We start from the raw sequence: 15,197 nt of genomic DNA, 5'->3' as shown, positions 1-15,197 counted from the left end.
TGAAAGTTTCGGAATTGCGAAGGTTGCTGGAACTTGGGTTTTTCGCAATTGCTACCACTTTTTCGCAAATGCGAAAAGGCCTTCGCAATTGCAATGTCATCATCCCCAGCCTCACCCTTCTCAAAGAAGAGTTTTTTTAAGCCCTAAAACTTTGGAATCGAAGTCATTTTCAGTAAACCCAATCATCATTTAAGAATAAAGCATGCATTAAACTTCATAGACAACCATGAATCAAAAATATCGATGTTTTGGCCAAGAATTTCATTCGGGCCTTTCATCGATCACATAGAAAGCACAAAAATTTCACTTCTATTTGACAAGCTTTGGGTACTCAGACTTCCCCAAATTTTTAGAAAATAACATAATCACACACACTCAACCAACCTCACCCAGAAATCGATATAAGTTTTTAAAATTTTTTGAACAATTCCGGAAAGAGAATGAGACCCATTTGGACTCTCGGGTTGCAGAGAATCAAAGAAGAATAAATAAGAAAAAGAAGATGACGAATAAGAAGAAAGAGAGATTAAGCTTCCATACCTGGATCGTTGAAATAAGGAGTGAGAGTTGATGGAGTTTTACAGTGGTTAGGGTGAGGGAGACAAAGATTTTAGGGCCATAGAAATTTTTCTTCAATTTTGTTCAGAATGATGCACGACCAAGTTTTTACCTCTCTGATGTCGCAATTGCGACACATCATTCGCAATTGCGATGGTCACTAAAACCTTCTATTGTCGCAATTGCGACAAAACTTGGGGAATTGAGATGGGAAAGTTTCACAAATGCGAACACTGTTTCGCAAATGCGAAACCTGCCCCTGCATTTTTCAACAGCTACTGGTTTTGGCTCTCCGGGTCACTCCGACCTGCTCAAATCAACTCCAAAAAATCTAAAACTTGGCAGATTAGTTACAAATAATATTCTAAGCTATTCTAAAAAATAAAATTTCAAAAACGACCAAAAAATTTGAAAAACGATGGGTTGCCTCCCACCAAGCGTCACATTTAACGTCGTGGCACGACTCAAGTCAACTTTACCACTTTTCTCGCCACTTGGATGATATGAATCGGGTAACTAGCTTGGAATCAAGCTTGTGACCATGAGAGATGGGGGGTGGTAAGTTGATGATCAACCCAAGCTTTAATTTCTTCATTTTGCACTTCTTGGCTTTCATGTGAAGAATGTCATTTCGCTTTCTTGTTCCCTCAAATTGTAGGATGTATGGTATGAGTTTTTCCTCCTCGCAATCCTTCATTGATTCGTGTATTTCAACTTCCATATCACCCCACAATTTCAATGTTGAAAATTCTTGGAATGTGACTTCAAACCTCCACTTTGTAATTTTTCTCGGATTTTGACATCCTCTTTTTCCCCCGAACTAGAGTCAATTTCAACCAATTTTTCCTTTACACCGGATGACTCTAATTCCATATTTTTTTGGCATCAATAACAATCATGGAGTCGGTTGGCGGATGTTCAATTCTTGAATCCTTAAAGTAAAGCTCACTTTCTTCGTCATAATTGGACTCTTCTTAGCTTCCTTCCACACTCTCAAGTTGGTGGGCATAGTGAGCCTCAACCAATATTTTCATTTGCTCTTCCAAAGTGTGGATTTTTTCATCATTGTGAACCAAGCCTTGTTTCAAGTCCTCGAGTGCAAAGTTGTGCTTCTCCTCATTTTCAATAATAGTCTCCAACATGAGCATCATCTTCACATTTTGAGCATTTGAGAGTTCTTCTTTGTTTTGATCAAGCGCCAAGGAAGGATTTTCGGCTTCCACATCTAAGAAAACTTCTTGGATATCATTAAATTCCAAGGCTTTTTGAATGTCTAAAGCTTCAAGCATTTCTCCCATTTGTGAGTGCAACCTTGCAAGTACCAAATCATTTTGGAGACTATTTTCCAAAAGCTCCTGCAAGACACTTTGTTCTTTGTTTCCTCCTTCAAGTAAGCACTCCAACATGAGCTTGAACTCTCTATTTCGGCCATGCTCAACTTCTTCCATTTCCATAACCCTGTCAATTTCATCACAAAAAGTAGAATCATCATAGTGGGGGCTTAGGGAAGGGAAGGAAAAATAAGCACAATCATCCCAATGACCATTTTGGAAACCACACTTATCACAATTACTCCACTCATGGGTTTGAGATTGTGCGCACAGTCCATCCCGGGGAGAATTTGAACAATTTTGCCACGAGTGTGGTCCTCCATAATAAGAACAAGGGTCATCAAAGTATGAACAACTACCATCCAACCAATTTTCATTAAATGATGCCATTTTTCAAAAATAAGGAAATAAACAAGAAACAAAAAACAAAAATAGACCAAGGTAAGAAAAATAATTGCACAAATATTCACAAGTTTGGACCAAAGCACTTACGCTTATTTCTCAAACAATCTAAATTATGCCAGATTATTCCCCGGTAACGGCACTAATTTTGATGACGTCCAAATCCACTACTAAAAAGTAAATGGACACGGTTGCATGCAATATAATTTACCCAACTATGGCAACAAGGATGAATGCATCAGGAATTACACTCAAGTAACGATCCAATGTATTTCACGATTTTACAAATATGAGCGAGCTTATGTTAATTAGACACGGATAATAATTCTTAATTAGCTTCTTCCGAAGACTAACAAGACTTCCTAATTGAATTATCCCTAAAATAATTAAGAGATTAAGCACACCCGAAATCGCTACAAGTAGTTCAATCCTATCCCTAGGTAGAATCTATAAAATGAGGGTTAAAGCCTCAAGTTCTTGTTAATTAATCTTTCCCAACCCAAATTATCTTTTCCAAAATTAATTCGGAGTTAATGGACGAGTCCTAGGGTTAGCTAATCCCTTTGGAAATATTAAAGAACAAGAATAATTAAAGTTACAATAACTCACTTCATAAAAGGATAAAAACCATTCAATACATAAGCACAACAAGGTATTTAATCCACACTTTAAACATGAATATTTCCATAAACAAGATTCAAGTGTTGGATAAAATACTACACACTTAGATATACAATACAAAGCAAGGAAATGAAGAAAGCAACATAAATGGGTTAGAAATCCTTAACCACAAGCTTCAAATCTTCAAGACCCAATTGTGTGTGCAAACCCTAGCTTCAAGACTTGTTCTCTCTAGTCTCTTAGAACTGAAAATAAGCCAAAGATCCTTTACAAATAAGCTTAGTCGGGTATTAAATGGTTTGGGGCAAAAAAATGTGAAATTCCAGAATTGCCCATGTTTGATACACGATTTTCGCTTTTGCGAACAAAGGTTCGCAATTCCCAACCATGCCTATACTGCTTCCATTTGCATTTGCGAAGGTTGACTGCTTGAGTTGACTTCGCATTTGCGAAGTCTTCTTCGCATTTGCGAAGGCTGCCTAATTTAACTTTCTTCGCAATTCCCATGTTTTCCTCACAATACCCAAGACTGTTATCTTCGTATTTCCCAAGCTTTTGTCGCAATTGCGACAACTGATGGAATTGCCCAGATTATCCTCTTTTTAGCTTCTTTTTGACTTGTTTCACTTGGTTTCTTCAACATCACTTCTAAATCACATAGAACCTGTAATATAGAAGTAAATGGTATTAAACACGTGATTTTATCACATCAATCATAGCAAAAATATAGGCTTAAAAACATGATAAGTTGGTAAAATACCAACTTATCATCTGTAGGATTAGGATAAATGCAATCTCATTCCTTTATCATTTTTATCGCATTATCCCTTTACTATTCCATAGTTACTAGAACCACTTAATTCTGACTTAATTCCACATCAACCATATTCCCCCCTTTAAGGGAGTGCTAAGATTTAGTGCTACGACGATCTACCTATAGATGACCTCTTCATCTTTGGCATTTTTTCACATCATCGATGAACCTTACTTGGCTTGTGGTAATCCTTTGGTACCAAGGATAATGAAATTTCTTACTTACGAGGGTGACACCTAGTGTAACTGGAACATATAATCCCTTAAACTTAACTTTGCTCACATTGTTTATTTTAGGGAAGCGTCTTCTTGAATGATCTTTCTCTATGAATCTTCCTCTATTATCCATTATATTATCACCAGAACACAATTGAAATTCTCATGATGCTAACCATTATCAAATTACTCAGTCCCTAATTCATGTTTAGTTTATCTTGTTCACCAGCCCATACTAATTTCTATTACTCTAGGGTGTAACTTTTCCTTCTGATAGATGCATTGGAGTCACGAACTTATTTCTCAAAATTGGGATATGACTTTATGGCCTATATTGTTCTGTTGTCTCAAAGCCTGTCATCTCTCGTCTTTTCCCGCTAACATCTATGTCTATCACTTTAACCTGAAAACTCATACAAGACATTCTTTTGCTTTTAGCTCCCCTTGCTCCATCCATTGGCTCTTTGAATTGCCTAACATTCTTTCTCTACTAGGGACGGGAGCCATATTAAGGTAATATTTATCCCTTTTAAGGTTTCTAGTTCCTATCTTTGTTGTACTCATATCTAGCTATACTATTTTAGAGTGCACCATCTGGGTGTCTCACAATGAGATCTACTAGCACATTTTCATTATCCTTCGAAAATGTCAACTAATGCAAATAATCCATCCACTATTTTGGGTCACTCTAAATCCAGCCGGATCCTGATATCCCATCATTCTCTTAAACCATATCTGTTATGTGATGCCCGTGAAAGATTTTCACTCTAAACCCGAAAGCTCGTAGTGGAAAATTAGGGATATGTGTCAGGTGGCATACAAGCTCATGCTGCCACCCGAGATGTCATTGGTACACTCGGTCTTTCATGTGTCTGTGTTGTGAAAGGTAGTGGGAGATTCATCCACTATTGTGCCAGTTGTCACTATTGAGGTTAATGAAGAGCTGTCGTATGAAGAAGTTCCAGTTGCCATTCTTGATAGGCAAGTTTGGAAATTGAGAAATAAGGAAATTGCCTCCGGGAAAGTGTTATGGCGGAACAAGCAAGTTGAGGAAGCCACTTGGGAAGCCGATGATAAAATTAAAAAGAAGTACCCACATTTGTTTGTATAGCCATGTAATAGTTTTCATCCATTTGGTCCATATGAACTCTGTATCCTTGATTTGTTCTATGTAAAAACTGTTCTATTTCGTTTTGGTTATATGATTGCCTATGCGGCCATGGTTGGTATTGTATAGGTTATGTTATGTCTACGGAATATGTATATGCTATTACGATATGTTTCTGGGGCTCTCTGACAAGTTGATAGGCCTAGATAGAAAAGAAACTCTGACGAAATTTTTAGTAATTTAGGGAGTTAGCCAAATTCGGGCTATTGAAGTATTGCATGATTGTTAGAAACTGGGATTTCATAAGAAACGGCTAATAAGTGAACCTTAACCTTCATTTGAGGACAAATGATCCTAAGTGGGGGAGAATGTGAGGCCTGTGAAAGATTTTTACTTAAACCCGAAATCTCGTAGTGGCAAATTAGTGATATGTGTTAGAGATGCGTTCGGACCCTTTTGAACTGATCTATGCATTAAAAAGTCAAGGAATAATGTTTTCCAAAAAGTGTGATTCTGCGGTCGAAAATGCGGTCGCATAAGAGCTTTGCAGAACACATAATTGCCGCAGAGTGAAGCAGTGTGTTGGCCAATTTGAGGTTAACTATGCGGCTATGTGATCACATAATCGATATGTGGTCCGCAAAATCGTCGCATAAATTCCCTTGGGATTTTGTAAGGGGCAGTTCTGCGGTGCATTATGCGACCGCAAAATGGGTATGCGGACCGCATTTCTGCCACATACCCAGATAGTGTGTTCAGGTTTTGGGGAGCATATTTGCAGTCCATTACGCGGGCCGCATGTCAACTTTGCGATCGCAAATGCGATCGCAGATCTGAGTCGGTGCTCCAGTTTTCTAAATTTTAAACCCAACCCCCTGTTGTTATATCTTGTGCAATAGCTCATTTTGAGCATAATTTCGGACACTTGTAGAGTGAGAGAGAGAGGGGTCTAAGAGAGGGAAAGTGCTTCCCATCAAAATTACTCCATGAATCCTTGTTAAATCATTGAAGACAATCAAGTGAGGGACCTAAATCTTCATCCCAAGAGGTAAGACTTCATCAACTCAACTCTTATTTTTACCATAGCTACAAGGGGTCGTTAGTGAGGTAATTCATGGGGATTGCATTGCATGCATGTGTTCTTGAAGAATATAAGGAATTATAAATAAAGAGGCATGGGTAATGGGCTAGTGTAATCTTGCATAAAAGAACCATATGGCCTTAATGAACACTAGATGCTCGATAAAATGCTCAAGAGAGCTTAAATTATGATCTTTTCTTGATTATGAGTTAAATTATGATATATTGCTTAAATAGATTGAAGTTCTCAAACAAAAAGCAGGGGGAAACAAATAGCAGTTTAAGGGCTCAAACAGGTCTCCGCACTTAAAGGGTCAAATTGATTAGCATGACTTCAAATACTGGTTATAGTCTGAATTAAATTTAAAGTGTTAGGACATGCTGCTTCATCACATATTTCTCAGATGAGGAGTCCGAATTAGGCCTTGTCTGGTTGCAGTTTATTAAAACTGACACAGTTAAACAATTACCTACTGCTTGCCTAAGTGGAAGTATACTAATTTAAAGAAGGGTTACTGATTTTAGAACCAATTAAATTCTGCAGATATTAGACAAACATTACTATTGATTTTAGACTTATACATAAAATAGATGAATCAGATTCAGACGGCTGCTCCTATATGCATGATTTCTAAGCGTTATTGATTTTAAAATGATTATGTAAGTGTAGTATCCCTATAGGCATGGTATCTAGAATGAAGTTGATTATTATTAAACCTATGATTGTTTGCCTAACGACAAATAAACATGCAAAAATGCAGAAACAAATCTATAGTCATGATTTCTATATGCATAAACTTATAGGCATGGTTTCTAATACAGTAATAAAACAACTTATAGGCAAGATTTCTACGTGTAATGCATAACTTATAGGCAAGATTTCTAAATGGATAAATGCAGAAACTTATACATGATTTCTATATGCAGAAACTTATAGGCATGGTTTCTAATGTAATAATGAGACGACTTATAGGTAGGAGTACTATATGATATGCATAAATGCATAATTTGTAAATAGTAATCCCTATGAGCATGTTGTCTACCCATATGCATACATAAATGACCCTCCCCTATTTCACTAGAACCCCATAGTTATTACAAATTATTACAGACCCGAATGAATCAAAAACAAAGGTACATCAGAACTTCCAGCTGCAACCAAACAACCTAATTCAGACTCAAGGTCTAGCAATATGAGATAAACCAACTTCCAGTATCCGTTTTCCAACAAGCCTTTCTTTTATTTGGGATGTATCAAAGTTCCCGAGAATCTCAAAGGGACTCAGGGAAGTGCTTACACCCCAGACACATTGCAGAATTAGATTTTAGTGCAATGTGGAAGAGTCATCCCTCAAATGTCCAAGTTCAGGGGGAACTCAGGGTCCCAAAGTATGGCTCATAAGAGGGGGACAGAACTTAGAATCTAAGAGTAAGTGTATGTGCATATAGGGGGTTAGGGAAGGTCATGGCAGGCTGGTGGTCATGCCCAACAATTTAAGAGTGCTGGTACACCCCTAACCAGCCTGTCAGCCAAAATTGGGAGTTAGGATCCATTGAGGATCAGGTTTGGACCTGGGTAGTATTTTGGATACTGCCATGCCATGAACCTTAACCCAAACACATAGAAGGGAATAGGGGTAGGGATTCATAACAGAAAATAGATGCAAGGAAAGAACACACATTGTTAACATTAATCATGAACAACAAAGTAAACATGATTGCAGAAAACTGTAAATAAACACATAGGGGGTGAGGAAGGAAAACTAAATTAGAACATACCAGTTTCAGGGAAAACAAACAAGTAAAAGTAGTCTTGAAAAAAAAAAGCCAAGTTGCAAGCAAAAGTTCCAAAAGATCCCAGAAAAAACCAGAATGTTGTAAGAGCATTGAACTCAAAGCAATAAAGTGTGTAAGTAAGTTGAAAGTATTGATATAAAAGTTCGAGGTATTGAACTTGAAGTGGTCTTAAAAGTGCAGAAGGGTAGTCGGTTTTATAGTGCAGAGAAAAAACTAAGAAAGACAAGGAAATATCATTGAAATCGATCTCCCTTTGTTTAAGGGATTTTGATTCCAACGGGTAAAAGCCAGTTAAGGAAATAAATTTTAATTAAAACCTTTCAAAGTAGCACAAAAGGGGTAAATACATAGAAGTTATTTAAGGAAAACCATCAATGGTACACGGTTTGTGCCAAATATGGCAAGCTAATCAATCAAACAGCCATGAAACCAAAATTACAGGTTCAATTCGAATGAACCAAGTCAAGAAAGGTAAAGGAAGTTCAATCGAAGAAAATCAGTGACAATTCGTCAACCTTATTAAAAGGATTTTAGAATCAATCAATCAGTTGGTAAAAACCTTTTGAAAGAGAAATTTCGCATATATAAAGCATACCAACCAAACAAAAGGAATCGTCAGGTTACTCAAAAAAAAAGTCTAACATTGAAAGCCTTAAAGTCACAAACAAAAGGGAATCGAGTTCAGTTACAGACTCATAGTGAGTCTGAAAGCCTAGGGTCCCAAAGTGGAACCCTAATATCACTTGCCAAAGAAACCCCAAAATCCTAGGGTTTCGAATTGAGTCATACATAGAGGTGAGAGAGCAGGTCATTGAAAGAGGCTCAGAAGTCTCTTCCAAAGACTTTATGAGAAAAAAACATACATGATAGAAAGAACTGATTCAAGGTCATGAGAATATGTTTGAGAAAACTCGGAGTTTAAACAAGTTCAGAAGAAAGAGATGATACGAGCTTAAACAAAAGCAGGTAAAATATGCTTCGCAAGAACACAAATAGAGCTAAATAAAGTGAACAAAATCAAAGAACTCAACCATAAACACGTATAGCTAAGAATAAGGATTAACAACACAGATTAACATGTGAGTATAGGAATAACAACAAAAGTAGAAGAATCTTCCATAATAGAAAGGAAACAAGAGAGCAAACTCAAGCATAGTAGAAAATAAAGCATATGAATATAACATAGGTAAACACACATGAAGAAAGAACAGAAAGAATCACAAATATATTTGAAGAAACTTTTTCAGAAACCCTAAAATTGAAATTGAGCGATTTTGAAAAAGAAATTTGGGGAAAAACCTTTTAAAATGTCAAGTAAAGCCCAGACATATCACAGATCTAAGAAAAATAGGCGAGTACAGAACCTCAGAAAGCTTAGAGTTGTAGAGAAAACCCTAGAAATGAGAAAGGTCTTGAGGAAAGTTAGAGCCTCAGTCGAAAAGACTCATATTGCTTGAAGATGTCGGGGTAATGGCCAGAGAAGCCATAGATCTACAGATCTAAGAAGGATCTAAAGAGAGACATTGAAGTCGGTCTTCAAAACCTTGAATAGTTTAGGTCTGATAGTGAGAAAGGATGAGTACAGACCATCGATGGCCAGAGACGCCATGGATTCTGGTGGAAACATGGTGAGATAAGGTGGGAGACGCGTAGGGTTTCGGAGAGGCTCGAGAGGATTTGAGAGACGAAGGGGTTCAAAGGCGGTGTCTCAGGTGAAATGAATTAAGTTAAGGGAGTTTGGGAATTAAAAAAGGAAAGGGTGAATTACGGCCGTTGATCAAAATGATCAACGGCATGGATCAAATGGGAGCCGTGTGGGTTTTTTTAATCGGGTCAGGGGTCGGATAATTTGGGGCTTGGGCTGGTTTAATTTGGGGTGCGGAATTGGGTCAAATTGAGGGCTAAATTGAAAGGTGAAAGGGCTATAATTGAAATAGAAATGGGCTAAGTGTTAAATAGCCTATTTTCCCTTTTTATTTTATAAAAATAGTAATAATAATTTTGAAAGTAAATTAACAATACTAAGCCAACAAATACTATATAAATATTAATTTAGAAATACTGGAAAGAATTTTATAATTATAAAATGCTACTAATCGTGAAATAGGCTATAATTGCAATTACATGCAATTTAGCTTAAAAATACCAAATAAGTTTGTAAAAAATATACAAAAATCACATTAATTATATTTTGGTGTAAATATGAAAATAAAATAAGTTATTCACCAAAATGATAATCTTGGGAATATTTATTGGATTTTTTACTGCTAAAAATAGATAATAAATTGATTTTAAAATCTTAAAAATTAGGAAAAAATACCAAAACTCTTGGACATGCTTATATATGTATGTACATGCTATTTTAAAAGTATTTTGTATATAAAAATACATAGGAAAAAATTGGGTATCAACAACTGCCCCTCTTTACCCGGGAAGATGAAAGAGTTGATGGGTAAAGATATGATGGCCAATTTTGACCGAATGAAACGAGTTTGAAGAGTTTTGATCGAGCTTTGGTTTCTGAGCTGCCTACATATCCTTGGTATTATAGGAATCAGGACATATGTAGTTCGGGATACATCGGCGGAGTATGCCGATGGAGATTTTCGAAAAGCGGATGCGATGTTCAGGTTGAAAAAGGATGGTCAGAGTCTAATAGGTTGTGGGAACTGGAGCGATGGGATCGCTCCTGCTGAGACAGCCATCGCTAGCCGATGTACCTGCGAATGAACAATACTATATATATATATATATATATATATATATATATATATATATATATATATATATATATATATATATTTATATATTGTGCACAAATTTAAACGTGATGCAAAGTTCCCGTTGGACTGTGAATATTGTCTTTGGATGGTTAGGATGACGTCCTCAGACCATGATGTCCTGGTCCATGAAGCGTAAGATAAAGGATTCGCAGGCTATGAAATGATGTTCTCGGGCTGTGAGGATGATGCCTCCGAACCATGATGCCTTTGAATAATGATATGCAAAAGATAAAATGGGTCCTCAGGCCATGGCATGGCATTCTCGGGCTATGAAAATGGTGCCTCCGAACAAGGACGCCTTTGGACAATTTGGCGATCTTTCAGCCCATGAAAATGCAGAAGGTGGCGATCTTTCAGCCGATGCAAGACATAGATAAAGGGTGGCGGTATTTCAGCCATGCAAGAGAAATAAGATGGCGGTATTTTAGTCATGCAAGAGAAATAGAGTGGCGATATTTCAGCCATGCAAGAGAAATAAGGTGGCAGTATTTCAGCCATGCAAGAGAAATAAGGTGGCGGTATTTCAGCCATGCAAATGGAGGTAGAGCTTAACCTCGGAAGGTAGAAAGGTAGCCTTATGCAATGCAGGATATGTAGATGGAGGTAGAACTTAACCTCGGAAGGCAGAAAGGTAGCCTTATGCAATGCAGAAAATGCAGATGGAGACAGAGCTTATTCTCGGAAGGTAGAAAGGTAGCCTTATGCAATGCAGAAGATGCAGATGGAGGTAGAGCTTAACCTCAGAAGGCAGAAAGGTAGCCTTATGCAATGCAGAAGATGTAGATGGAGACAAAGCTTAGTCTCGGAAGGCAGAAAGGTAGCCTTATGCAATGTAGAGAAATGCAGATGGAGGTAGAGCTTAACCTCGGAAGGCAGAAAGGTAACCTTATGCAATGCAGAAAATAAAAGGCAAATAGTAATGAAATCTCTTAGCTGATATCTTATTGCTATATTGTGGCTGCTGTGGATATCGTGTACGGATAGCAACTGTAAATAGGTGATGATTCCGAGAGTTGTATTCCCGAGAATTATGAGTGTATAGATATATCTGATGATTTTACGACTTGAGTGCCTGCATCCAAAGAAAAATCGTGAGTTTTGTAAAGGGGGGAAAGGTTAGTTCGTTTCCCCATGAGCTTCACTTGTCCTGCTTGGCGTTGTGTATCATTGAGGTAGCGTTGCTAAAAAAAGCAATTTTGATACCAAACATGCATGATTTAGAAAAAATGTAACATAAATACATAATTTAAAATAGTTTTCTTTAGATGAACCGACGAATGTGACACGGTTCAAGACATTGCAACCTCTCTCGCTTCAGAATTTTGAGGGTCCTCCTTAAAATTCTGCCCCAGATTACTAGGCTGGTGTTTCTGACGGCTGCGTGCGATAAATGGCTGAAATCAACTTCGGAATTTTGAGGGTCCTCCTCAAAATTCTACCCTAGTTTCCAATAGCAGGGGAAATGAAAAATTTATGAATTGTGACTGAACCCATAGAGCTATACAGGAAATTGTAAGAGTGACACATAGTATCGCTTCACTGCATCTGAATTGATCGGCTTCGGCCAAACTTCATTGTCTATTTCTGCAAGTATGAGGGCTCCTCCGGTTATAACCCGGTGAACCATGTATGGACCCTGCCATTTGGGAGAGAACTTCCCTTTGGCTTTATCTTGATGCGGGAAAATCTTCTTTAACACCAGCTGCCCCGGTGTAAACTGTTTTGGCTTGACTCTTTTGTTGAAGGCTTTGGACTTTCTGTTCTGATAAAGTTGACCATGGCAAACTGCATTCATTCTTTTCCCATCTATAAGAGCTAACTACTCGTAGCGACTCTTTACCCATTCTGCATCGTCAAGTTCTGCTTCCTGTATGATTCTCAAGGAGGGAATTTCTACCTCGGCGGGAATGACTGCTTTTGTACCATAAACCAACATATAAGGAGTTGCCCCGGTTGATGTGCGAACTGTGGTGTGGTATCCCAATAAAGCAAATGATAACTTCTCATGCCACTGCTTATGTTTCTCTATCATCTTCCTTAATATCTTCTTGATATTCTTATTAGCGGCCTCTACAGCTCCGTTCATCTAAGGTCTGTAATCTGTAGAATTCTTGTGTTTGATCTTGAAGGTTTCACACATGGCTTTCATCAGGTCGCTGTTGAGATTAGAACCATTATCAGTGATGATTGATTTTGGAATTCCGAACAGACAAACAATACGGTCGCGGACAAAATCTGCTACCACTTTCTTAGTCACTACTTTGTACGATGTTGCTTCAACCCATTAGGTGAAATAATCAATTGCCACTAGAATGAACCTGTGCCCATTTGATGCGGCAGGCTCGATAGGTCCGATAACATCCATTCCCCAGGCGGAAAACGACCATGGCGAGCTTGTTGCAGTAAGCTAGTTTGGAGGCACCTTTATCATGTCTGCATGTATCTGACAGCAATGGCATTTTCGGACATACTGGATGCAGTCCGTTTCCATAGTCATCCAAAAATAACCAGCTCAGAGTATTTTCTTGGCTAAGACAAAGCCGTTTATATGTGGTCCGCAGGTCCCTGCATGAATTTCCTCCAATAATCCGGATGCTTCCTTTGCGTCAACACACCTTACTAATCCCAAATAAGGAGTACTCTTATACAGGATCCCTCTGCTATGAAAGAAGTTGTTATATAATCTCCGAAGTGTGCACTTATGAGTAGGATTTGCAAGTTCTGGATATTCTTCCTTCGTTAAATATTCCTTGATATCATGAAACCAAGGTTTTCTGTCTGCTTGTTCTTCTACATGAGCACAGTAAGCTGGCTGATCATAGATCTTTACCAGAATAGGATCAAGGAAGATCTTGTCTGGGTGCTGTATCATGGACGATAGGGTAGCCAATGCATCGGCAAACTCATTCTGAACTCTGGGAACATGTTGGAACTCTGTCTTTGTGAACCTCTTCCTCAACTCCTATACATGATGAAGATAAGGGAGTATCTTGGAGTTCTTGGATGCCCATTCTTCTCGGACCTGATGTATAAGCAGGTTTGAATCTCCGATCACTAGTAATTCCTTAATGTTCATGTCAATGGCCAGCTTGAGCCCTAAGAAGCAAGCTTCATACTCGGCCATATTGTCGGTGCACGGGAACCTGAGCTTGGCAGACACCGGATAATGCTAACTACTTTCTGATACTAGGACCGCTCCTATGCCAACTCCTTTGAAGTTTGCTGATCCGTCGAAAAACATTCTCCCACCATCATAGGATTCTGCAATATCTTCCCCTATTCTTCATCAGGAAAATACATCTTTGGAGGCTCGTATTCTCCATCCATGGGATTTTCAACAAGATGATCTACCAGTGCTTGTCTTTTGATTGCCTTCTGAGTCACATAAACAATGTCGAATTCACTCAGCAGGATTTGCCACTTGGCTAGCTTGCCAGTGGGCATGGGCTTCTGAAAGATGTACTTCAAAGGATCCATTCTTGATATGAGATAAATAGTATATACACAAAAATAGTGCCTCAACTTCTGAGCTACCCAAGTCAGAGCACAATAGGTGCGTTTCGATAGAGAATACCGGGCCTTATACGGGGTGAACTTCTTGCTGAGATAATAGATAGCCTGCTCCTTTCTTCCCGTTTCATCATGTTGCCCCAGAACACAACCGAAAGGTCCATCCAATACTACAAGGTAGAGTAATAGAGGTCTACCCGGTTCAGGCGGGACCAAAACTGGCGACGTTGACAAGTATTCCTTGATTCTGTCAAAGGCTTTTTGACAATCATCAGTCCATTTGGTAGCGGCATCCTTCTTCAACATCTTAAAGATTGGCTCACAAATGACAGTGGATTGAGCTATTAACCGACTGATGTAGTTAAGTCTTCCCAAGAAACTCATAACCTCTTTCTTGTTCTTCGGTGGTGGCAATTCTTGGATGGCTTTGACCTTTGACGGATCCAGTTCTATTCTTCGACGACTCACAATGAACCCAAGTAGTTTTCCGGTAGGAACCCCGAATGCACACTTGGCGGGATTCAACTTCAAGTTGTACCTTCTTAGTCTATTGAAGAACTTCCTCAAATCTTCCATGTGGTCAGTGGCTCTCTTGGATTTGATGATGGCGTCGTCTACATACACCTCGATCTCTTTGTGTATCATGTCATGGAAAATAGTAGTCATGGCCCTCATGTAGGTGGCCCTAGCATTATTTAACCCAAACAGCATCATCTTGTACCAATACATCCCCCACGGCGTAATGAAAGCCATTTTCTCCGTGTCTTCCTCATACATCCATATCTGATGATACCCAGCAAAACAATCAATGAACGACTGCAGTTCATACTTGGCGCAGTTGTCAATTAGAATGTGTATGTTCGGCAAGGGGAAGTCATCTTTCGAACTAGCCCGGTTGAGATCCCGGTAGTCGACACAGACTCTAACCTTCCCGTCCTTTTTCGGCACTGGCACAATATTGGCTAACCATGATGGATA

This window comes from Nicotiana tabacum, chromosome 6, assembly GCF_000715075.1.
Source record: "Nicotiana tabacum cultivar K326 chromosome 6, ASM71507v2, whole genome shotgun sequence".
NCBI classification, from domain to species: domain Eukaryota; kingdom Viridiplantae; phylum Streptophyta; class Magnoliopsida; order Solanales; family Solanaceae; genus Nicotiana; species Nicotiana tabacum.
The sequence above is the reverse complement of the archived record's forward strand: the minus strand, read 5'-3'. Positions refer to the sequence as shown.